The sequence below is a fragment of the Nerophis ophidion genome, linkage group LG15 (assembly GCF_033978795.1).
Source record: "Nerophis ophidion isolate RoL-2023_Sa linkage group LG15, RoL_Noph_v1.0, whole genome shotgun sequence".
In the NCBI taxonomy this organism is placed as follows: Eukaryota; Metazoa; Chordata; class Actinopteri; order Syngnathiformes; family Syngnathidae; genus Nerophis; species Nerophis ophidion.
Genome location: NC_084625.1, coordinates 15,448,627 through 15,476,183, shown reverse-complemented (window position 1 = coordinate 15,476,183; position 27,557 = coordinate 15,448,627). Strand labels below are relative to the sequence as shown.

General features: G+C 40.3%; 1 long non-coding RNA gene across 2 annotated transcripts in view; it reads left to right on the top strand.

Annotated features, from left to right (window-relative positions):
- The first annotated feature begins 273 nt into the window (after positions 1-273).
- The window catches only part of LOC133569830 (uncharacterized), a 46,799-nt gene continuing 19,515 nt past the window's right edge, over positions 274-27,557 (top strand). The window contains exons 1-4 of one of the 2 annotated variants that reach the window (XR_009809929.1): positions 274-470; positions 597-682; positions 767-860; positions 15,682-15,753. This is a non-coding gene — a long non-coding RNA (uncharacterized LOC133569830). The remainder of the gene's footprint in view (positions 471-596; positions 683-766; positions 861-15,681; positions 15,754-27,557) is intronic. The other variant, XR_009809928.1, reaches the window with a different exon arrangement.

The following is a 27,557-nucleotide window of genomic DNA, read 5'->3' as shown; positions in this document are numbered from 1 at the left end:
CCGGAATTGTCCAAAATGTCTAAAAAAAGGGCCCACATGACATACAACATGAAGCCACAAAAGAGCCAAACAAAGGTAAGTTGTCCTCTCAAAGTTATCCTTTACCTTACCAACTAGTATAAAAATTGGAAATTATATTACTTATCATGCATAACATTGACTGATTAATGACTTCAATGCTTTTTTTGGGGTTTCTCTTAGAAAAAAATAAGCCACACAGCTATAGCTGTCCAAACAGATGCCTGAAATTAATAACATGGCTTTCTCCAAAAATAACAATTTCACAATTGTATGTGAGTTTTGAGCTTGTAATGTGATGTATATACACTATATGGAGACATAACGCTGGTTTTAATTGTTTTTCTTTCACAGCTATAGAAATATTTAGACAAGAATTGTCCAAAGTGTATATATAAAAAAAAAAGGCCCACATGACATACAACATGAAGCCACAAAAGAGCCAAGCAAAGGTAAGTTGTCCTCTCAAAGTTATCCTTTACCTTACCAACTAATATCAAAATCGGAAATTATATTACTCATCATCCATAACATTTACTAATTAATGAAAGTGTCTTTTTTTTATTTTTATTTTTTAGCAAGAATAAGGCATAAAGCAATAGGTGTCCAAACAGATGCCTGAGATTGAAAAAAGGGTTTCTCCAAAAATAACAAATTCAAAAATGTTTGAAAATTTTAAGCTTATAGTACATCGAATACACACTCTATGGACGCATGTACACTGGTTCTAATATTTTTTTTTTGACAGCTATAGAAATATTCAGACAGGAATTGTCGAAAGTTTCTAAAGAAAAAAGGCCCACATGACATACAAGATGAAGCCACAAAAGAGCCAAGCAAATGTAAGTTATCCTTTACCTTACCAACTAATATCAAAATTGGAAATTATATTACTTATCATGCATAACATTGACTGATTGATGACGTTTTCGATGTGTGTTTTTTTTTTTTAGCAAGAATAAGGCACATAGCAATTGGTGCCCTAACACAGTGTTATTCAACCACTGTGCCGCGGCACACTGGTGTACCGTGAGATATTGTTTGGTGTGCCGTGGGAAATTATGTAATTTCACCTAATTGGGTAAAAAATATTCTTTGCAATCCAGTAAATATTGTCTGTGCTGTCAACTTCCATATCAGTATGTAGCTAATGGCTATGTAGACGCCAGGAACAGGATTCGTTGTGATCACAATATGCAGATGACAGCGGGAGGCAGTGTGCAGGTAAAAAGGTATTTAAAGCTTGAACCAAAAGTAAACAAAAGGCATTGAAGCATAGGGATGGTTATGCAAAACGAATCTCAAACAGAACTGGCTATAAAGTAAACAAACAGAATGCTGGACGACAGCAAAGACTTACAGCGCGTGGAGCAGACGGCGTCCACAAAGCACATCTCTACATGACATGACAATAAACAACTAAATAGGAGTGCCAGTCAAGAACTAAAACACTACACACAGGAAAACAACAACATACTCAAATTTTCAGTTGTTCGTGACAGTACACCTACTTTGAGACGAGCTACAGTGATGCACGGTGTGTTATTGTTTGACTTTTTATCCAACAATTGCAAGAACGACGTTTTACTGTCAATACCGGGTGCTGAGTTTAATTTTTTCTGCTGATGGTGTGCTTTGGGATTTTTTCAATGAAAAAATGTGCCTCGGCTCAGAAAAGGTTGAAAAACACTGTCCTAACAGATGCCTGAGACTGAAAAAAAAAGGGCTTTCTCTAAATATAACAATTTCAAAATTGTTTGTGAATTTTAAGCCTGTAGTACATTGTATATACACTCTATGGACGCATGTACGCTGGTTCTCATCATTTTTCTTCGACAGTTATAGAAATATTTAAACCTGAATTGTGGAAAGTGTCAAAAAAAAAAAGACACATGACTTACAACATGAAGCCACAAAATAGCCAAGCAAAGGTTAGTTGTCCTCTCAAAGTTATCCTTGAATTTACCAACTAATACAAACATTGGACATTATATTACTTATCATGCGTTATATTGACTGATTGATGACATTTTAGATGCCTTTATTTGTAGCAAGAGCAAGGCACACAAACACAGTAGGTGCCCAAACGGATGCCTGACAATAAGTTCAGTTAAAAAGTTAAAGTACCACTGATAGTCACACACACACTGGGTGTGGTGATTTTTTTTTCCTCTGCATTCGACCCATCCCCCCTGTTCACCCCCTGGGAGGTGAGGGGAACAGTGAGCAGCAGCGGTGGCCGCGCCCGGGTTTCATTTTTGGTGATTTAACCCCCAATTCCAGCCCTTGATGCTGAGTGTCAAGCAGGGAAGCAATGGGTCTCATTTTTATAGTCTTTGTTTTGACTTGATAAAAACGACCTAAGTAACTATTTCTTAATCGGATGTACATTTTGGGCTTAGACTTTTTTTAAGAAGTATTTTTCCTATACACCCTCACAATTTTTTCACAAATTGAAATGTCTTTACTTAAACCATAACATTGATCCAACACACTGTAGCGTAGGTTAAAAATGGAAGCCACCCTACTTGTGAGTTTAAAAGGAAAACATGAATAAATATATAAGATTTAAGATATATAAGATTAAGGCGCTCGTTGCTAGCTAGTGATTAATGCACCAGTTGCGGGGTTTTGATTAGCGCGCTAGTCGCTATCTAGGTATTAGCAGCACTATAATTGTGTTATCTGAATATCGTTGTGTTGCAATAATTTAATAAACGATTGTATTCAGGATATATACAGTAAGTAGGGTTAGGGATGGGTACTGTTCAGATTTGAACCGATACAATACCAATTCCCGGTACCTGAGAATCGATTCTGGTATTCAACGATACCAATTTTTTGGTGTGTTAATACTGTAAATATTGATTGTTGTTGATAGGAAAATCAATTTTTTTATTGCAACATTTAAAAATGAACTGATGATTATAACTAATTTCCAGTCGTTATATCTTTTTTTATTATTAGGGTTCAATTACAGTTGCAAATCCAACATGTTCGATGGCAGTAGTGTAAAGATTATGGTGTTTTTTTTGTTTTTTTTGGTTGTGCCTTAAGAAGTGTTAATACTATAAGCCAGTGGTTCTCAACCTTTTTTCACTGATGTACGCCCTGTGAACATTTTTTTAATTCAAGTACCCCCTAATCAGAGCAAAGCATTTTTGGTTGAAAAAAAGAGATCAAGAAGTAAAATACAGCACTATATCATCAGTTTCTGATTTATTAAATTGTACAACAGTGCAACATATTGCTCATTTGTAGTGGTCTTTCTTGAAGTATTTGAAAAAAAAGATATAAAAATAACTAAAAACTTGTTAAAAAATAAAAAAGTGATTCAATTGTAAATAAAGATTTCTACACATAGAAGTAATCATCAACTTAAAGTGCCCTCTTTGGGGATTGTAATAGAGATCCATCTGGATTCATCAACTTAATTCTAAACATTTCCTCACAAAAAAATAAATCTTTAACATCAATATTTATGGAGCAGGTCTACAAAAAAATCTGTCAACACTGAATATTACATTGTAGTATTTTTTTTCATACAGTTTATGAAGTTACACTCATATTTTGTTGAAGTATTATTCAATAAATATATTTATAAAGGATTTTGAATTGTTGCTATTTTTAGAATATTTAAATGGGGGTACGCGTACCCCCATTTGAGAACCACTGCCATAAGCCAGGGCTTTAATTGTAACATGCATCTTCGTTGTAGTTTTCATCAACAATTTTGGAGGTGTTAAAATCGCCTTGTAAAACCACTAATGCTAATTAGTAGCATGGATATGGAAAAGTCAGTTTATATTAGCGTCAAGCTAGCATATTTTTGGAAAAGTGGAGCCTTAGTTTACTTACGTTGGAATGTTTTTGGAGTTAATTGCAAAAATACTTAGCGGTAGCGTCCGCTCTCAGTGCTGCTGGAGTGACCACCAAGTGAGGAAGTGCAAAGAGTGGGGCGCTTATTGTAATTCCCCTGAACCGTAGACTGGTAGAACCGGCCGGATTCGGTCAGTGCCAAAAAAAGTACCGGATTTGGTACTCATCCCTAAATAGGAGCTCCCTGCTCCAACTCTTCATCAGTTTGGGGTCCCACGGCCTAGAAAACATTCAAGACCCCTAATGTAAGTAACAGTCGGACGACAATAGATAAGTCAAAGTTCTAAAGCGCGTGCAAAGCCAGATCAAGTTTCAGGATGCTGATTACTCTCCTCATGTCAAATTTAGCTCCTGCATCTAATGAAAAAAAAAAACTACATCAGGAGGTTGTCTACGGCCACAAACAACTGTTACTATTATTATTATTTTAAAAAGAAAACCCTATATCATTGAGCAAAATAAAAGGCTGGGTCATTGCCACCTTCCAATTGTAATGACTAGTGTGGCGCCCCCTACTGCCCGAAGAGTCACACGTCTACTCCACACTGCAAAAAGTCCGTGTTCAAAAATAAGAAAAAAAAAAAAATACAAAAATTAGAGGAATTGTATTAGAACTTAGCAAAATCATCTGCCAATAGAAAAAGAAAATTTGGCTTGTCAAGACTTTCCAAAACAAGTAAATGTAGTTAACCTCAATAAACCCAAAATATCTCAAAATAAGTATGTTATCAAGTGCACTTTTGTTGATAGAAAAAAAAGAGACCTTTTTTCTCAATATGTTGAAAAATATTCTTAAATTAAGTAAATGCTAGTGCCATTATCTTGACATAATGATATGCGCTCGGTATTACATTTCTAGAAACCATAATTTTATACTAAAAACTACTTTATTTTTCTTAATAGAAAAGCATCAGGGCAACCGCTTGTTATTCTCCGGGTCCACTAGCCGCTCAGGCAAATCATATGGTCTAAAGACTAATTTTTCCATAGATAACATCCTATATACACCACCCGATATATACAATATATATATATATATATATATATATATGTATATATGTATATGTATGTATATATATATGTATGTATATATATATATATATATATATATATATATATATATATATATACACATATATATATATATAATATATGTATGTATATGTATATACATTTTTATATATGTATGTGTATATATATATATAATATATGTATGTATATTTATATACATTTTTATATATGTATGTGTGTATATATATATATTAGGGGTGTAACAGTACACAAAAATTTCGGTTCGTGACGTACCTCAGTTTAGAGGTCACGGTTTGGTTCATTTTCGGTACAGTAAGAAAACAACAAAATATAAATTTTTTGGTTATTTATTTACGAAATTTGTAAACAATGGCTTTATCCTTTTAACATTGGGAACACAATAATAATTATGCCCACGTTAATCCAAATTAAACTGCCTCAAGTTGTTGCTTTGATTAAATAAAATGACAAAACCTTTCTTCTACATATAAAAAGTGCAACATTAAACAGTTTCCATTGTAACTGTTTAATGTCAACTCACCATGCTTAATTTATTACAGCATTTGGGAAGCCTGTAGTTGACTTTTAATATGTAAATGTTGTATTTTTATCAACATGTGATAGCAGGTTCCCTGCTATTCAAAAATAGGCTGCTACATTACTAATGATTCATGTAACTATAGCTAAAAGATAGTACAATTGCAATAGGAGAGACTATTCATCCCTAAACCCAATAGAATTCAATGAAATAACAGACAGACAGGGCTTTGCTGCCCCTAACACACACACACGCACACACACACACACACACACAGCAGAATGAGCTAACGTTATGCTAAAAGCTAATTAACCTTCATCTCAAGCCTATACTGTGTGCGAGCTGAGTTGCAGTTTAAGTTTCTAGAAGGTCAACGGGCTCATAGTGATGTTTGTAATAGTTGTGACTGGGAAGTATTTAGTATAATTTGGGTGGAGTCCGCCCCTCCCCTGCTAAACGAATATCTCTGCTCGATGCTGAAGGATTGACTACTTCGCTCTGAAGTCTGAATACGCACTGCTGATTGGCTGTTACATCACTCTGAATACGCACTGCTGATTGGCTTTGTGTGTAACCAATCAGATGGTTGTGTGGGCGGGACAATGAGACAGAGGCAGAAAGCAGAGCAGCTTGTGAAGACTTCTGCTTCCGAACTCGTTCGATATGCCCGCGTGCCGAACCGAAACCCCCGTACCGAAACGGCCCCAGCCAATTTTTTTGTTGTTGTTATTTTAAAGATTTTACCTGAGTGTGCATGAACTATTTCTGTTCAAAATAGTTTGAAATATCACATGTTAAATGTTTAAATATTAACTGTCCGTTTACTGTACTGTGCCAACTGTACTACTATGTGAGTACGCATTTTCTCTTCTTTCATTGAAAATAAAACAGCAGAGTCAATTTGGCTGTCACCTGTTTTAATTATGAGACACAATTGTGTCAGTCATGATTTTTTTGTTAATGCTTGAAATAAGAAAGTATTACTTTGAGAAAGCCGTTTTATACTTGTGAGTGTTGATGACACAGCTTTGCAACAGTTGATATTCTAGTTTCAAGCATGTTTTACTCAGCAACAAGCTGTAATATCTTACTGAGATAATTTAGGACCAAAACCCTTAAAACAAATAAAACACTAACATAAAATCTGTGAGAGAAGAATTATCTTATCAGACAAAAATAAGCAAATATCACTCTTATTTGAGATATTTCATCTTACTTAGATTTCAGTTTTTTGCGGTGCAGGAGGCTACTTTCCCATTGTGGTGCAATTGGTAACACAACTGGAACTTAATCCCATCCCTCATCTCGACTTCACTTTGCGAAAGCGTTTAACTTGAAAACATAACCCCGCCCCCTTATTGATCATGTGTCATGCGAAGACAAGCAGGAAAACATTACAAATGAATTAGATAAAATGTGCACGCCATCTTTTTCTGACTCTCCTCCATCAGCATCCTCCTCCTGCGTCAACTCTCTGGGATGATTCCGGAGAGGAACGCCGCCCATGATGAACGCGTTGTCGTGGCGATGAGGCCTCCCTCCAGCGTGTCATAAATCTCGCCCCGGAGATCGGCGTGAGATTGGTGTTGGTGAGGTGGGTTGGGGGGAGTAAATTGTAGTATGATAAATATTGAGAGGCGCGATGAGCAATAGTTTTGTCACAATGCAGCGTGAAATGTGGCTTTGTGATTGGACGGCGGCACAGAGGAGTAATCCAGGCGCATACAGGCGAGGACGCTCGTGATGAAGTGGCAGCCTCGAGGACAGGCAAGGGAACGTGTCGGTGAGAGAGAACATGCAAGCTAATGACTTCGCTTTCTCTCCAGCCATGCCTGCTCAAATATGGCTGTAATAGCCGCCGTTAATAGTCGAGCTAAAAAACTGTCAATTCCTGTCTAAAAATGTGAAACATTTCTAGATCTTTTTCTGGCATTAGCAATAAAGCTCTTTTAATACCCCATGCCCCGTAAACGCACCAGGCCGGCGAGGATTAGCACTGACACTTTGTCATTTTACATGACGGTTTTCAAATAGTTAATTGTCATCAAAAATGCGACACTACCACTAAAAGCTATAAATTCCTGTCTTAGACCGAGACTGTGACATTTAAAACCATACTTTGGAGCTGGAGCAAATTGCGAGCAGCAATAAACTTTTTTTAATGTTCCCTAAATGCACCATGCTTCTATTGGGACCCCACCTTTACCTTTTATGTTATCCTAAGGCTGTTTGACTAAAGGGAGGTGACTCAAATCGAAGATTAAAGGCCTACTGAAACCCATTACTACCGACCACGCAGTTTGATAGTTTATATATCAATGATGAAATCTTATTTCGCGCGGAAGTATCATGCTAAAATGTCGCGGTATGATGACGCGTGCACGTGACGTCACGCATTGTAGAGGACATTTTGTTCCAGCACCGTTCCCAGCTATAAGTCGTCTGTTTTCATTGCATAATTCCACAGTATTCTGGACATCTGTGTTGCTGAATCTTTTGCAATTTTTTCAATGAATAATGGAGACGTCAAAGAAGAAAGCTGTAGGTGGGAAGCGGTGTATTGCGGCCGCCTTTTAGCAACACAAACACAGCCGGTGTTTCCTTGTTTACATTGCCGAAAGATGACGGTGAAGCTTTACAATGGAACAGAGCGGTCAAGCGAACATGGTTGGATTGGACCACACACACAAAGTACAGTGTATTATGCAGCGATCATTTCGAAAGATCGTGTTTCGAAGAGGTTCCCTTGCGAAGGGCAGAGATGAGCATCGCCACCACCCGTCGACTTGTTCTGAAGAAAGGTGCGCGGCCGACCTTCAGGTTGTACAGGTACGACCATATAATCTCACTAAAACATTAGTAACACAATAAGCAGATAAGGAATTTTCCATAATTATTCTAGTAAATTTGTCTAATAACATCTGAATCGCTCCCACTGTATAGTCTTTTTTATTTTTTTAATTTTTTTCTAGTCCTTCACTCTCACTTTCCTCATCCACAAATCTTTCATCTTCGCTCAAATTAATGGGGAAATCGTCGCTTTCTCGTTCCGAATCGCTCTCGCTGCTGATGATTGTAAACAATGTTCAGATGTGAGGAGCTCCACAACCCGTGATGTCACGCGCATATCGTCTGCTACTTCCGGTACAGGCAAGTCTTTTTCATCAGCACCAAAAGTTGCGAACTTTATCGGCGATGTTCTCTACTAAATCCTTTCAGCAAAAATATGGCAATATCGCGAAATGATCAAGTATGACACATAGAATGGACCGGCTATCCCCGTTTAAATAAGAAAATCTCATTTCAGTAGGCCTTTAACAGTTTATTTTATAGGAAGAAGTAAATGCAAACAATAACAAAACCAGCACTGGAGAGGAGACCGAGCCGTCAAAAGTCCGGAGCATTCTCTAAATCAAAGGTGTCAAACTCATTTTAGATCGAGGGCCACGTGGAGAAAAATCTACTCCCAAGTGGGCCGGACTGGTAAAATAAAGACAGCTTTAGATGGCTTTTCTTTGTTTAAAAATAGAACAAGCACATTCTGAAAATGTAGAAATCATAATGTTGTCGGAGTTTTTTTACACTTACATGTTGCGGTTAAAAGTACCGTATTTCCTTCAATTACCACAGGGCATATAGTATGCGCCTGCCTTGAATTACTGCCGGGTCAAACTCGCTTCGCAAAATAATTAGCGCATGCTTAGTATTACCGCCTGGTCAAACTCGTGACGTCACGAGTGACACTTCCCCTGTCATCATTTTCAAAATGGAGGAGGCTGATTTCAATACCGGTAATTTGAAATCCCATAAAGGGAAAAAGATTAAGAGCTATTCAGTAGGATTTAAGGTCCAAGCTTACATCACACTCAAATTTTTACTGCATGCCTTTGGTAAGTGCCGGAGTGAAAAGAGGTTTTAAAATAGTTAGCGCATGCTTACTTTTACCTCATGCATTTGGTAAGCGCAGCAGTGAGAATAGGATTTAAATTAATTAGCGCCCAGACGGCAATGCAAGGAAATACGCTATTCTATCTTTATTTGTTGTTATTAATACTTTCTGAACAAATTATGTGATAATGTTCATCCGTCAACTCATTGGTGTAAATTTTTAATCTATCAAGATGAAAAAATAATATCAAAATCAAATTACTGGAAGTTATTTATGTAATTTACTAATTTTCCTCAACAGGTGCACTAATATCTGGTTTATTATTATTATTATTATTTTTTTACATATGTTGCATCATCTACAAAGATACAAAAAATTGCTATAGCGACATCTAGTGGACAAATTTAAAACAGCAGTTTCTTCCATTCAAAAAGTTTGGCTAATTTTTATACTTAGCAAACTTATCTCGCGGGACGGATAAAACGTGTTCGCAGGTCAGATCTGGCCCACGGCCCGTATGTTTGTTATCACTGCTCTAAAATGTTTGTTCTCCTCCTATGCCTTTGGTAGAGATCAAAACTGAAAGTTAACGAAGCGTATGTGTTGGGCGCACACACATCCTTGAACACTCTCACTCTCCGGACCTCTACATACTAACACGGGGGTCAGCAACCAGCGGCTCTTGTAGCGCCGACCTCGTGGCTCCCTGGAGTTTCTTTAGAAGTACAAACATAACACAAACCTTTCTAACTGTTAGAAAATCCCACTGTTTTGATTAAACACGCTTTACTGATGAGAGTATTTGGCTAGCACCGTTTTGTCCTAATTTCAGCGATCTTTGAACTCGCTGTAGTTTGATTTCAAGTACAACTTTCTACGACACTGCGACAGAAATACGTGTTTTATGCCACTCCGTCTTTGTGTCATTTTGTTCACCAAACTTTTTATGCTGTGCATGAATGCACACAAGTGAGCTTTGTTAACGTTATTGACTTGTGTGGCGTGCTCCTCAGGCATATTTGGTCACTGCATGATTGCAAACTAATCGATGCTATCGTGCTAAGTGGGCTATCTGTATATACATATTGCGTCATTATGCCACGTTTGTAGGTATATTTGAGCTCACTTACTTTACTTATGTCCTCTATGTATTTAATTTATATTTGCATGTACCATGACACATTATTGGTATGTAATATTGGCTGCATTTCTCATAGTTGTGTGTCATGTTGTTCCAGACCACAGCAAACGGTACCCAACTTGGAAAGATAGTAATAAATCCATTAGAAGAAGACAGCCTGCCGTTTCCTTTAACTTGGACACACACATCTATACATACATGTACATACATCTATATATGTGTATATGTGTGTACACACATATTTTACAAATGTTTTCCAATGTTGTGAAAATGTGTAGATTACTGTGAACAATTCTGTCAACCAAGATTTGCGTCATTTTGATAGTAGACTACTATAGACACTTATGTCATGTGTTGCCTTCATTATAACACTTATACAAGGCTTTTATTTGTTGGAGGCTCCAGAATTTTTTATATTTTTATTTTTTGGTCCTATATGGCTCTTTCAACATTTTGAGTTGCCGACCCCTGTCCTAACACAATTAAAACCAGAGGGAATCATATGTGTGTGCGTAAAAATAACAAACTGGGTGAGATCTTTGATTTTATCTTCTTTGAGCGTAACTAATAAGGCGTTCTAATTTGCTCATAGGTGGGGAAATTTTCCCTCAACACCTGTTAGTTTTAAATCACTGACAATACATATCTGTCCATGGATGGATGGATGGATAATTTCCACCTGAGTGACAAACAAAGTTGTACTAACAGAAAAATTAAAAAGTAAGAACTGTATTTTCCGTGCTATAAAGCCCACCCTTTTAAGCCGCACCCACCAAATTTTAGAAGGAAAATATATCTTTACACGTATTAGCCAAACTGGACTATAAGACACAGATATATATTGGTACAAAATATTTTATAAGTGTTTATTTACATACCATAATTGTTTCCAAATAGTGCCTGTAACACAACAATAAAATGACTGATCAAACAAAACAGAAGTCATTGTCATGGACCCATTAGCTGCGGAAACTAGTTTTCCAATCAGCTAAACTGACTCAGTAACTCCACGGTGACGTCTTGGTGATTTTACAAAACTGAAACAATACAAAAATAATGCCATTCTATGTCAATAACACAGACACTTGTAAACATGTTAGCATATTTGCTAATGCTAACGACGCTAGCTTCATTACATTAAGATAGCATGTACAAATATGCATGAAAACAGACATCACACATGGGACGGTTTAGTAAGTGCGAATTGTTTTAGTTGTATTGTAAAACTTACAAACTTGCTTGGAGTGATGACAAATCCTTTCGAGCAAAATCGCTGTGAATGGTTACACTTTCAGGTAGGGCACGAAACAGGAAGTACATTTTCAACAATACCACTTATTTTCGGTGTCTCTGCCAGGGTAAAATAAAAACTATTTGTTAAATACAAAACAATTTGGCCGTTAGCGCAGAAAAATCCATAAACCAGCCACACCGTTTTATAAGCTGCAGAAAACAATACAAAAATAATGCCATTCTATGTCAATAACACAGACACTTGTAAACATGTTAGCATATTTGCTGATGCTAACGACGCTAGCTTCATTAAATTACGATAGCATGTACAAATATGCATGAAAACACTCCTACAGACATCATAAATGGGACGGTTTAGAAAGTACGAATTGTTTTGGTTGTATTGTAGAACTTTCAAATTTGCTTGGAGTGATGACGAATCCTTTCGAGCAAAATCGCTGTGAATGGTTACACTTCCAGGTAGGGCCGGAAACAGGAAGTACATTTTCAACAATACCACACATTTTCTGTGTCTCCGCCAGGGTAAAATAAAACTATTTGTTAAATATAAAACAATTTGGCCGTTAGCGCAGAAAAATCCATAAACCAGCCACACCGTTTTATAAGCTGCAGGAAACAATACAAAAATAATGTCATTCTATGTCAATAACACAGACACTTGTAAACATGTTAGCATATTTGCTGATGCTAACGACGCTAGCGTCATTACATTAAGATAGCATGTACAAATATGCATGAAAACACTCCTACAGACATCATAAATGGGACGGTTTAGAAAGTACGAATTGTTTTGGTTGTATTGTAGAACTTTCAAATTTGCTTGGAGTGATGACGAATCCTTTCGAGCAAAATCGCTGTGAATGGTTACACTTCCAGGTAGGGCCGGAAACAGGAAGTACATTTTCAACAATACCACACATTTTCTGTGTCTCCGCCAGGGTAAAATAAAAACTATTTGTTAAATACAAAACAATTTGGCCGTTAGCGCAGAAAAATCCATAAACCAGCCACACCGTTTTATAAGCTGCAGGAAACAATACAAAAATAATGTCATTCTATGTCAATAACACAGACACTTGTAAACATGTTAGCATATTTGCTGATGCTAACGACGCTAGCTTCATTAAATTACGATAGCATGTACAAATATGCATGAAAACACTCCTACAGACATCATAAATGGGACGGTTTAGAAAGTACGAATTGTTTTGGTTGTATTGTAGAACTTTCAAATTTGCTTGGAGTGATGACGAATCCTTTCGAGCAAAATCGCTGTGAATGGTTACACTTCCAGGTAGGGCCGGAAACAGGAAGTACATTTTCAACAATACCACACATTTTCTGTGTCTCCGCCAGGGTAAAATAAAAACTATTTGTTAAATACAAAACAATTTGGCCGTTAGCGCAGAAAAATCCATAAACCAGCCACACCGTTTTATAAGCTGCAGGAAACAATACAAAAATAATGTCATTCTATGTCAATAACACAGACACTTGTAAACATGTTAGCATATTTGCTGATGCTAACGACGCTAGCGTCATTACATTAAGATAGCATGTACAAATATGCATGAAAACACTCCTACAGACATCATAAATGGGACGGTTTAGAAAGTACGAATTGTTTTGGTTGTATTGTAGAACTTTCAAATTTGCTTGGAGTGATGACGAATCCTTTCGAGCAAAATCGCTGTGAATGGTTACACTTCCAGGTAGGGCCGGAAACAGGAAGTACATTTTCAACAATACCACACATTTTCTGTGTCTCCGCCAGGGTAAAATAAAACTATTTGTTAAATACAAAACAATTTGGCCGTTAGCGCAGAAAAATCCATAAACCAGCCACACCGTTTTATAAGCTGCAGGAAACAATACAAAAATAATGTCATTCTATGTCAATAACACAGACACTTGTAAACATGTTAGCATATTTGCTGATGCTAACGACGCTAGCGTCATTACATTAAGATAGCATGTACAAACATGCATGAAAACACTCCTACAGACATCATAAATGGGACGGTTAAGAAAGTACGAATTGTTTTAGTTGTATTGTAGACCTTTCAAATTTGCTTGGAGTGATGACTAATCCTTTCGAGCAGAATCGCTGTGAACGGGTACACTTCCAGGTAGGGCACGAAACAGGAAGTACATTTTCAACAATACCACACATTTTCTGTGTCTCTGCCAGGGTAAAATAAAAACTATTTGTTGAATACAAAACAATTTGTCTGTTAGCGCAGAAAAATCCATAAACCAGCCACGCCGTTTTATAAGCTGCAGGAAACAATACAAAAATAATGCCATTCTAAGTCAATAACACAGACATTTGTAAACATGTTAGCATATTTGCTAATACTAACGACGCTAGCTTCATTACATTACGATAGCATGTACAAATATGCATAAAAACACTCCTACAGACATCACACATGGGACGGTTTAGTAAGTACGAATTGTTTTAGTTGTATTGTAAAACATACAAACTTGCTTGGAGTGATGACGAATCCTTTCGAGCAGAATCGCTGTGAACGGGTACACTTCCAGGTAGGGCACCAAACAGGAAGTACATTTTCAACAATACCAAACATTTTCCGTGTCTCTGCCAGGGTAAAATAAAAACTATTTGTTGAATACAAAACAATTTGGCCGTTAGCGCAGAAAAATCCATAAACCAGCCACACCGTTTTATAAGCTGCAGGAAACAATACAAAAATAATGCCATTCTATGTCAATAATACAGACACTTGTAAACATGTTAGCATATTTGCTAATGCTAACGACGCTAGCTTCATCAAATTACGATAGCATGTACAAATATGCATGAAAACACTCCTACAGACATCATAAATGGGACGGTTTAGAAAGTACGAATTGTTTTAGTTGTATTGTAGAACTTTCAAATTTGCTTGGAGTGATGACGAAGCCTTTCGAGCAAAATCGCTGTGAATGGTTACACTTCCAGGTAGGGCCGGAAACAGGAAGTGCATTTTCAACAATACCACACATTTTCTGTGTCTCTGCCAGGGTAAAATAAAAACTATTTGTTGAATACAAAACAATTTGGCCGTTAGCGCAGAAAAATCCATAAACCAGCTGCACCGTTTTATAAGCTGCAGGAAACAATACAAAAATAATGCCATTCTATGTCAATAACACAGACATTTGTAAACATGTTGGCATATTTGCTAATGCTAATGACGCTAGCTTCATTACATTACGATAGCATGTACAAATATGCATAAAAACACTCCTACAGACATCACACATGGGACGGTTTAGAAAGTGCGAATTGTTTTAGTTGTATTGTAAAACTTACAAACTTGCTTGGAGTGATGACGAATCCTTTCGAGCAGAATCGCTGTGAACGGGTACACTTCCAGGTAGGGCACGAAACAGGAAGTACATTTTCAACAATACCACACATTTTCCGTGTCTCTGCCAGGGTAAAATAAAAACTATTTGTTGAATACAAAACAATTTGGCCGTTAGCGCAGAAAAATCCATAAACCAGCCACACCGTTTTATAAGCTGCAGGGTTCAAAGCGTTGGGAAAAAAAGTAGTGGTTTGTTGTTTGTAAAATACGGTAAAGTTACATTTTAGGTTTAAACCTGTGCTTTTTAGCTCCATGGCTAGCATTAAATTAAATTTCCCATGCACAGTGACTGCACCACACCTACTAGCTACCTTATGTCAACTGTACTTTTTACATTACACCCTTTGATATACCTACTAAGTTATGATCAATAATGATAACATCGACTGGTTAATGACTTCTTAGATGTTTCATTTAGCAAAAGCAAAAAAAAAAAATCAGACAAAAATAATTATTTCTAAATGTAATTTATATTTTTAGCTTTTTACTACGTTGTTAATTATTTGGAGAGATTTCCATTCGTTCTAATCGTATTTTGTTTTTATTTTGGCAGCTATACAAACATTTAACCAGGGAGCGTCTGAAGAAAACTCCCAATATGAAGCTACAGAAGAGCAAAGCGAAGGTAAGTTGTCCTCTCAAAGTGGTCCTCAGTCTGTGTAGCCCGTTAAGAATTTAAGTAGACAGAGCAGGCGTACGCAGCGCCGCTGGGACTGTAGCCAGCTGTAATAAGGCAAGGAATCAGAGCTTGTTATCTGCCCACTTAATGATTTTGCCAGTGATTATGAAGTGTCTTGAGGGTCACCGGGCCCTGCTTTTAATTCACGGCCTAATTGGCCCAGGTGGTCACTTAGCGGTGAAGAAGAAAAAAAGTCCTTTGTAGCTCCCATGAGTCCTCAAGCACATTCTTTTTTTTTTTTTTTTTACATCCAACTTTGACTTTCTTTCATGATTTTGTCATTATCACACTTCTCTCCATCGAGTTCTCTTGGTCCTGAGGCGGGGTCACGTTTAGTCATCGCTAAGGTAACGTACACTTACTTTGATGACATTTTGCTCTAGCACCTTTCTCAAAATCTACTGGAGCTAAAATACAATGTCAAATGCTGCCACGGAAGGAGACAAAAACCCATAAAACTGCAATAACTATCCATCCATCCACCCATCCATCCATTTCCTACCGCTTATTCCCTTTGGGGTAGCGGGGGGCGCTGGTGCCTTTCTCAGCTACAATCAGGCGGAACGCAGTGTACGCCCTGGACAAGTCGCTATCTCATCGCAGGGCCAACACAGATAGACAGACAACATTCACACTCACATTCACACACTAGTGCCAATTTAGTGTTGCCAATCAACCTATCCCCAGGTGCATGTCTTTGGACATGGGAGGAAGCCGGAGTACCCGGAGGGAACCCACGCATTCACAGGGAGAACATGCAAACTCCAAACAAAAAGATCCCGAACCCGGGATTGAACCCTGACTGCTCAGGACCTTCGTATTGTGAGGCAGACTCACTAACCCCTCGGACACCGTGCTGCCCCTGCAATAACTAGGTGCATTTTGTTTTATTTTAACATTGGTATTTACCTAATTTGAGCTGCTACCTTACCGTGGTAGAGGAGTTTGCGTGTCCCAATGATCCTAGGAGCTATGTTGTCTGGGGGTTTTCATGCCCCCTGGTAGGGTCTCCCAAGACAAACAGGTCCTAGGTGAGTGATCAGACAAAGAGCAGCTCAAAGACTTCTATGGAATTACAACGAAATGAACCCAGATTTCCCTCGCCCGGACGTGGGTCACCGGGGCCCCGCTCTGGAGCCAGGCCCGGAGTTGGGGCACGATGGCGAGCGCCTGGTGGTCGGGCCTGTTCCCATGGGGCCCGGCCGGGCACAGCCCGAAGAGGCAACGTGGGTCATCCCTCCAATGGGCTCACCACTCATAGGAGGGGCCATAGAGGTCGGGTGCATTGTGAGCTGGGCGGCAGCCGAAGGCAGGGCACTTGGCGGTCCGATCCTCGGCTACAGAAGCTAGCTCTTGGGACGTGGAACGTCACCTCACTGGGGGGGAAGGAGCCTGAGCTAGTGCGCGAGGTAGAGAAGTTCCGGCTGGATATAGTCGGACTCACCTCGACGCACAGCAAGGGCTCTGGAACCAGTTCTCTCGAGAGGGACTGGACCCTCTTCCACTCTGGCGTTGCCGGCAGTGAGAGGCGACGGGCTGGGGTGGCAATTCTGGTTGCCCCCCGGCTCAAAGCCTGTACGTTTGAGTTCAACCCAGTGGACGAGAGGGTAGCTTCCCTTCGCCTTCGGGTGGGGGGACGGGTCCTGACTGTTGTTTGTGCTTACGCACCAAACAGCAGTTCAGAATACCCACCCTTTTTGGGTACACTCGAGGGAGTACTGGAAAGTGCTCCTCCGGGTGATTCCCTTGTCCTACTGGGAGACTTCAACGCTCATGTTGGCAACGACAGTGAAACCTGGAGAGGCGTGATTGGGAAGAATGGTCGCCCGGATCTAAACCCGAGTGGTGTTTTGTTATTGGACTTTTGTGCTCGTCACAGTTTGTCGATAACAAACACCATGTTCAAACATAAGGGTGTCCATATGTGCACTTGGCACCAGGACACCCTAGGCCGCAGTTCCATGATCGACTTTGTAGTTGTGTCATCGGATTTGCGGCCTTATGTTTTGGACACTCGGGTGAAGAGAGGGGCGGAGCTTTCTACCGATCACCACCTGGTGGTGAGTTGGCTGCGATGGTGGGGGAGGATGCCGGACAGACCTGGCAGGCCCAAGCGCATTGTGAGGGTCTGCTGGGAACGTCTGGCAGAGTCTCCTGTCAGAGAGAGTTTCAATTCACACCTCCGGGAGAACTTTGAACATGTCACGAGGGAGGTGCGGGACATTGAGTCCGAGTGGACCATGTTCCGAACCTCTATTGTCGAGGCGGCTGATTGGAGCTGTGGCCGCAAGGTTGTTGGTGCCTGTCGTGGCGGTAATCCCAGAACCCGTTGGTGGACACCAGCAGTGAGGGATGCCGTCAAGCTGAAGAAGGAGTCCTATCGGGTTCTTTTGGCTCATAGGACTCCGGAGGCAGTGGACGGGTACCGACGGGCCAAGCGGTGTGCAGCTTTAGCGGTCGCGGAGGCAAAAACTCGGACATGGGAAGAGTTCGGGGAAGCCATGGAAAACGACTTCCGGACGGCTTCGAAGCGATTCTGGACCACCATACGGCGCCTCAGGAAGGGGAAGCAGTGCACTATCAACACCGTGTATGGTGCGGATGGTGTTCTGCTGACTTCGACTGCGGATGTTGTGGATCGGTGGAGGGAATACTTCGAAGACCTCCTCAATCCCACCAACACGTCTTTCTTTGAGGAAGCGGTGCCTGGGGAATCTGTAGTGGACTCTCCTATTTCTGGGGCTGAGGTCGCTGAGGTAGTTAAAAAGCTCCTCGGCGGCAAGGCCCCGGGGGTGGATGAGATCCGCCCGGAGTTCCTTAAGGCTCTGGATGCTGTGGGGCTGTCTTGGTTGACAAGACTCTGCAGCATCGCGTGGACATCGGGGGCGGTACCTCTGGATTGGCAGACCGGGGTGGTGGCCCCTCTCTTTAAGAAGGGGGACCGGAGGGTGTGTTCCAACTATCGTGGGATCACACTCCTCAGCCTTCCCGGTAAGGTTTATTCAGGTGTACTGGAGAGGAGGCTTCGCCGGATAGTCGAACCTCGGATTCAGGAGGAACAGTGTGGTTTTCGTCCTGGTCGTGGAACTGTGGACCAGCTCTATACTCTCGGCAGGGTTCTTGAGGGTGCATGGGAGTTTGCCCAACCAGTCTACATGTGCTTTGTGGACTTGGAGAAGGCATTCGACCGTGTCCCTCGGGAAGTCCTGTGGGGAGTGCTCAGAGAGTATGGGGTATCGGACTGTCTGATTGTGGCGGTCCGCTCCCTGTATGATCAGTGTCAGAGCTTGGTCCGCATTGCTGGCAGTAAGTCGGACACTTTTCCAGTGAAGGTTGGACTCCGCCAAGGCTGTCCTTTGTCACCGATTCTGTTCATAACTTTTATGGACAGAATTTCTAGGCGCAGTCAAGGCGTTGAGGGGTTCCGGTTTGGTGGCCACGGGATTAGGTCTCTGCTTTTTGCAGATGATGTAGTCCTGATGGCTTCATCTGGCCGGGATCTTCAGCTTTCACTGGATCGGTTCGCAGCCGAGTGTGAAGCGACCGGAATGAGAATCAGCACCTCCAAGTCCGAGTCCATGGTTCTCGCCCGGAAAAGGGTGGAGTGCCATCTCCGGGTTGGGGAGGAGACCCTGCCCCAAGTGGAGGAGTTCAAGTACCTAGGAGTCTTGTTCACGAGTGGGGGAAGAGTGGATCGTGAGATCGACAGGCGGATCGGTGCGGCGTCTTCAGTAATGCGGACGTTGTATCGATCCGTTGTGGTGAAGAAGGAGCTGAGCCGGAAGGCAAAGCTCTCAATTTACCGGTCGATATACGTTCCCATCCTCACCTATGGTCATGAGCTTTGGGTCATGACCGAAAGGATAAGATCACGGGTACAAGCGGCCGAAATGAGTTTCCTCCGCCGGGTGGCGGGGCTCTCCCTTAGAGATAGGGTGAGAAGCTCTGCCATCCGGGAGGAGCTCAACGTAAAGCCGCTGCTCCTCCACATCGAGAGGAGCCAGATGAGGTGGTTCGGGCATCTGGTCAGGATGCCACCCGAACGCCTCCCTAGGGAGGTGTTTAGGGCACGTCCAACCGGTAGGAGGCCACGGGGAAGACCCAGGACACGTTGGAAAGACTATGTCTCCCGGCTGGCCTGGGAACGCCTCGGGATCCCCCGGGAAGAGCTAGACGAAGTGGCTGGGGATAGGGAAGTCTGGGCTTCCCTGCTTAGGCTGCTGCCCCCGCGACCCGACCTCGGATAAGCGGAAGATGATGGATGGATGGATGGAGATTCAGATTCAGATTGGTTTATTTGCACATATATACAGTTTCAAAATGATGCTTCACATTTTTATATTTTCTTTACATGTCCAAAAAAGAGTAGGAAGAAGTAATGCTTCTTTAACCCTACCCCTTTTCCACTTCGTATCAATTACTGTATTTTTCAGCCTATAAGGCGCACTTAAAATCCTTTCATTTTCCCAAAAATCGACAGTGCGCCTTATAACCCGGTGCGCCTAATGGACAGAATAATTATGGTTGTACTCAACGACCTCGAAGCAATTTTATTTAGTACATGGTGTAATAAGTGTGACCAGTACATTTTAGTCACGGACAAGGCATACGTGTAGACAGCAATATGACGCCGGTAAACAATACCAAAACTTTAAATATTCCATTGAAAATAAAGAACATTACAAACGGCACTCAAAAATCTGTCAAAATGTTTTAGTGGTCAACAAAATGATCAAAGAGTTTTACATAAACAAAATGTTGCAGACGGAATGTGTTTAGGCTGAACTTGAACACTAAAATACCCAAATTCACTTGTTTGTTTATGTAAAATTGTTTGTTTATTTTATTGACCACTGACCGAAGAAATAATCCATCCATCCATTTTCTACCGCTTATTCCCTTTTGGGGTCGCGGGGGGCGCTGGCGCCTATCTCAGCTACAATCGGGCGGAAGGCGGGGTACACCCTGGACAAGTCGCCACCTCATCGCAGGGCCAACACAGATAGACAGACAATAAACTCATTTTAAAGCAAGTTTTCCACCAATATGTGCATAAAAAAAAACAACAGAAAACAATAATCAGATGCTTTGGCAAGCCTGCAATAATTAGAGATGATTATGCAATTACATAAGTTCTGGCAAGTGATTTTTTTTTTAAATCTGATGCATCACACTTAAATTTCAATTAACTATGATTAAAAACAGGTTATTAACTGCATGCATCATTTAAATACATTTTATTTTTCAAAAACAAATATTTTTACATTAAATTATACTGTAAAAAAATGTATATATAAGTGACGACGTGGCGCAGTGGAAGAGTGGCCGTGCGCAACCCGAGGGTCCCTGGTTCAAATCCCCACCTAGTACCAACCTCGTCACGTCCGTTGTGTCCTGAGCAAGACACTCCACCCTTGCTCCTGATGGGTGCTGGTTAGCGCCTTGCATGGCAGCTCCCTCCATTAGTGTATGAATGTGTGTGTGAATGGGTAAATGTGGAAGTAGTGTCAAAGCGCTTTGAGTACCTTGAAGGTAGAAAGGCGCTATACAAGTACAACTCATTTATCATTTAGTATAACTTTGAAGCCGTACCGCTTGATGGATTGTCGGCCCATTACGGCTATCGTAGTCAGAGATACTGTACAAGTATTACTATGGTGTGTGTATAAGGACCGCAAAATGGCACCCATTAGCAGACATATTATCTGGTGTTTTGTTTTGCAAAATAATGCAAAACAAACTATTCTTACCTTCTGGTACCAGCGGATGTGTATTTGGGATCTGCATAAGTCCTGAAAATGTGCGCGCGTTCGCAATTGTAGTCCGTGGCTACATTGTAGACCAGGGGTAGGGAACCTATGGCTCTAGAGCCAAATGTGGCTCTTTTGATGACTACATATGGCTCTCAGATAATTATATTTATATAGCGCTTTCTCTAGTGACTCAAAGCGCTTTACAAAGTGACACCCAAACCCTAAGTTACATTTAAACCAGTGTGGGTGGTACTGGGGGCAGGTGTGTAAAGTGTCTTGCCCAAGGACACAACGGCAGTGACTAGGATGGCGGATGCGGGAATCGAACCTGGAACCCTCAGGTTGCGTACACGGCCACTGTACCAACCGAGCTATGCCGAGTAACCGTGTAATACTCTTCCATATCAGTAGGTGGCAGTCGGTAGCTAATTGCTTTGTAGATGTGGGAAACAGCGGGAGGCAGGGTGCAGGTAAAAAGGTGTCTAATGCTTAAACAAGGGGTAGGGAACCTATGGCTCTAGAGCCAGGTGACTGCATCTGGCTCTCGGATAAATCTTAGCTGACATTGCTTAACACGATAAGTAATGAATAATTCCGCTGGTAATCACAGTTTCAAAAATAACGTTCAAATTATAAAACATTCTCATGCATTTTAATCCAACCATCCGTTTTCTACCGCACCTGTTCAAGATGTCGCATTAATGGTAAGAAGTATTATACCTATTATTGGTTAACTTTTATAAAAACAATGTTGTTAAAAAGAACAAGAGACTTATACTCTACACATGTTGGTCATACTTAAAAATGCACAAATTTAGTTGTATTCAGTGTTGAAAAATGTTATATGGGTCTTACGGAAATACATTGTGAAATATTTGGCTTTCATGGCTCTCTCAGCCAAAAAGGTTCCCGACCCCTGCCGTAGACAATAAGCTTCTTCTTTTTCTCTACCTTCTTATGGGACATTCATCTTCCGCCGTTGCCATTTCTAATATAAAGTAGCGTAAAATTCTAACTTATATCTTTCAGTAGACTAGCTATCAAAGCGCTAAAAACTGTAGCAGGTTTACATAATCAACCCACGTAACGTTAGTTATTAGAGGGTTGCGCTCATACGTTTTTTTACGGAACACATTTGCGGCTTTGTTGTTGCACTAGTAAGCCCCGAATGAAGATATACTTTAGGGACGGCGTGGCGCAGTGGTAGAGTGGCCGTGCGCATCCCGAGGTTCCCTGGTTCAAATCCCACCTAGTACCAACCTCGTCACGTCCGTTGTGTCCTGAGCAAGACACTTCACCCTTGCTCCTGATGGGTGTTGGTTGGTGCCTTGCATGGCAGCTCCCTCCATCAGTGTGTGAATGTATGTGTGAATGGGTAAATGTGGAAGTAGTGTCAAAGCGCTTTGAGTACCTTGAAGGTAGAAAAGCGCTATACAAGTACAACTCATTTATCATTTATACTGCTACGTTACTGATTTGACTTCTTCTTCCACTCCCATCCTTGCACGCTACACCGCTACAACGAAAATGATGAGGAGAAGACTGTCGACGGTGAGCCACGTAAATAAGACCGCCCACAAAACGGCGCATCCTGATGAGACACTCAGAAAGCTACTTGCAGATGATCTGTAAATCATAAACAATGCAACATTTTGACCAAAGAACCACCATTACATGTTATGTAGACCACAAGCTAGAGTTTTACATTGAGAAAAACAATACAATATGACCCTTTTAATGCGCCTTTTAATCCGGTGCGCCCTATGGTCCGAAAAATACGGTAATTGGTAGGAGTTCTAATCTTTTTATGGCTGTTAAGTAGAGAAGGCATGGACATCAGCGTGGATCTACGGGAGCTTTATTTTTCAACTCACATGTAAGCAAATGCGCACATCGTCAATTCCGGTCTTTCAACAATCGCCATTTGTTCTGAATCAAAATATATATTCATATATTACATATAGTCAATTTTTTGCACACTATTGACTAGTGAGGCACCAAAGATTTGGTCGTCTTAAATAGACTTTGCTCACCTAATAATAATAATAATAATAATAATATTGGATTTTATTTGTAAAAAGCACTTTACATTAAGCAAACAACCTCCAAGTGCTACAGTGTAAAAATAAATAAAATAAATAATATTAATAATACAAATAAATAGAATATAAAAACTAGAACAGCCTAATAGCTAGAACTAGTATGCATATATCTGTAAAAAGTATGTTTTTTAAATAAGTGGTTTTAAGGATTTCTTAATGTTATGATGTTGTGTTAAAATATCAACTTCCGGTCGCGGGCCGCGTCTTTCGCGGCGCAAATAAGTAACGTACAGTATGTACGTGCATGCAAATTCGACAGACAGATTTTATTTAAACTACATCAATTTGATACTTAAAACTTACATTGTAAATCTTTGGGTATCTCACAATTCAATCCAATATCGATTCACATGGTGACGACACAATTCTTGATTTAAACCGATTCTCGCGATGTATTATCTGGTATTCTATTTGTAATGAAACTTTTTCAAAACAGCTTAGAGGCTAGAAAACGCTCCTTCTAATTGCATTGAGATTAGCCCAAAAGCGTCTTCTAAACTATTTTTATTTAGTAAAAGAAAAAAAATTGTCCAAGATTTCCAGAATTATTTATTTCAGAGCGTTCACTTGATAGCCTGGCGGGGAAAAAACATTTTTATGCCAGGTTTTTTTGGCATACAGTGAGTGTCACACTCCATATCAATAGGGCACAAATGTATTTATCTGACTTACAGCGCTAACAGCCAAGTCACTTGCTGAAGAAAAACGAAATGATCGAAGGTACAGTATGTTATGTTGCTGATTCGCAGACAGTTGATAGAGCGCTGGGCTTTATTTTAAGATATGTAGTGAAGCCTGTTTTAGTGCACAATAGTGGTCGTATACACGGGGTGGGCTCGTCTTTCAAAAGTGGACTTTTTTCCTCCTAAAAATCTCCATAAACAGGTGTTGGTGAAACAAATAAAAACACAAATATGGTTGACATTGTGTTGTTTTTATAAAGGTTCCACCATATATCACTCAAAATCAATACAATTCTCAGTGCTTAAGACCTGTACCTATTTAATTTTTGACCCCAGGTCTCTCGGCCATCTTCAGTGCATCATTTAAAATCGATAAGCTTCTTTTATAGTTGGTTAGAACCATTCACATTTTCTGGTAATTTTAGATATTTTAGCTTTTCTGCCGCATCAAAGATCCACTGAATTTAGTTGAAATGATTCCTACTCCTGCTAAAGCCTGACTTCACACCGCCCAGCTTGGCTTTTCCTCCCCTCTGGAGAGCATGCAGTCAAATACTTGGTTAAGCCTTGTATTGATCTTCACCAACGGTATTCCCAATCTCCATGCAAGCAGGCGAGCTTCACAGTGGAAAAATAAAAATAAATCTGTTTTAGATCCGCCCACGCTGCTCCAAAATGGGACCAAAGTCATGCATGTAGAATGAAGCCAAGCATTCACCGTCATGGTGCTGCTGTACAACACAGAAATGTATCATTTGTTTCTACGGATTGCTGAACACTATAGTCCTGTCTCCTGGATTGTTAGCGTGAGACACATGAGGTCATATTTAGTACAGATAATCCAAATGTTCTATTACAACTAATCACGTCAAATTGAAAAAAATACATGTAGCTTTTATCTAGCAATACATTACATTAGCTCTAGCATTATATAAGGCATACCTAAAATCCTTTCATTTTCTCAAAAATCAACAGTGAGCCCTATAACCCGGTGCGCCTGATGTATGGAATAATTCTGGTTGTGCTTACCAACCTCCAAGCAGTTTTATTTGGTACACGGTGTAATAAGTGTGACCAGTAGATGGCAGTCACACACAAGAGTAATGTGTACACTGCAATATGATACCAGGAAACAACACCAAAACTTGAAATGTTCCATTGAAAATAAAGAACGGTGTGGCGAAGTTGGGAGACTGGCCGTGCCAGCAACCTGAGGGTTCCTGGTTCAATCCCCACCTTCTACCAACCTCGTCACGATCTGTTGTGTCCTTGAGCAAGACACTTCACCCATGCTCCTGATGGTTCGTGGTTAGGGCCTTGCATGGCAACTCCCGCCATCAGTGTGTGAATGTGTGTGTGTGTATGGGTGAATGTGGAAATAGTGTCAAAGCGCTTTGAGTACCTTGAAGGTAGAAAAGCGCTATACAAGTATAACCCATTTACCATTACAAACGGCGCTCAAGAATCCGTCAAAATGTTTTAGTACGACTTCGAAGCCGCACCGCTTGATGGATTGTCGGCCCATTACGGCTACCGTAGTCAGGGATACAAGTATTACTATGGTGTGTGTATAAAGACCGCAAAATAGCACCAATTAGCAGACATATTTATTATCCGGTGTTTTCCTTCACAATATCATGCGAAACCAGCTTTTCTTACCTGCGGATGTGTATTTGAGATCTGCATAAATCTTGAAAATTTGCGGACGTCTGCCACTGTAGTCTGTGCTGATGCTGTAGTCGATCAGCTTCTTCTTTTAACCCTACATTCACCCTCTGCTGTTTCCATTTGTAATATAAAGTAGCGTAAAGTTCTAACTTATATCTCACCATGAAAGCACTAAAAACCACCAGTGTAGTGTGTTTACGTAATTCACCTACGAAACTTTAGTTATTAGAGAGATCCAGTAGGACAAGTTTTCATGGGACACATTTCCAGCGTTGTTGTTGCACTAGTGAGCCACGGATGAAGAGATGCTGCTCTGTTATTGATTTAAGTAAAGTCTGAATGTCATTAAAACAGTTAGCTCCACCTTTTGACATTTCTTCCACTCCCGTCCTTGCACGCTACACAGCTACAACAAAGATGACGGGTGAAGACGCTGCCGAAGGGGAGCCATGTAAATAAAACCGCCCACAAATCGGCACATCCTGAAGCGACTGTCAGAAAGCGACTTGAAGATGATCTGTAGAACATAATCTATGCAACATTTTGAGCAAAGAACAACCATTACATGTTATGTAGACCACAAAGAAGTGTTTTACATTTAGAAATAACTTTTTTAATGCACCTCATAATCCTATGGTCCAGAAAATATTGTCGTAAGTAAAAAACGTGTTATCTCCTTTCATATTTTTGACTTTTTTGTTTGTTTGTTTAAAACACACAATTATGAATGTTAATGTTTAGCTTTGTTGTCGCCATATGCTAAAGTTAGCTCATTAGCTAGCACACCATTTGTATAAAACCAGGCAAAGGTTAGACATATTCCCCAAACTCCCCTGTAAACTTTCACACACTGTACTGTTTATGCCTCTCCCTAGAGGATCGCTAACATTTCTGGCCATTACAAACTTTAGCATGAATAATGGGGGATCTTATTAATGTGTAAGGGTCACAGCCGAGCATCCTCTCGGAAATAAAAGTTGCCTTCAGTCCTCATTGCTACTTTTGGTCAGGCAATTTGGACTATGAAAAACAGTATTTACACCAAAAATGGGCTATTGTGGGCAATCAACACCAAATTAGGATACTTGCACCAATAGGAAGCTAACTTTCGCACTAGTAAAACATACACTGCAAAACCTGAAATCTGAGTAAGATTATATATCTCAAATAAGGGTGATTGTTACGCCGGTTCGGCATTGTGATGCCGGGTTCGATTCCCTCGAGGATGCGTCAAGTGAACACAGCAAAGGTAAGATATTTACAATTTATTTAAATAACAAAAAGAGCTATATAACAAAAATGCTGGAGCTAGTAGAATAAAAAAAACAAAGGACGCTAGCATAAAAGCTAGGATATACAAAAATGAGAACTAAACTGGCACATAGACACATTAAAGAGAAAAACAAAATTTACAGCATGAGAGCTGGAATAAACAAATGGCTGAGCGTGAAAAGCTAGCGAGAATATACATACGATGTAGAGTGCAGGCGTAACTTGTTGCGTGAAAGCAAATTAGAGTCCCAGAAAGAATAACGAAAAGGGAC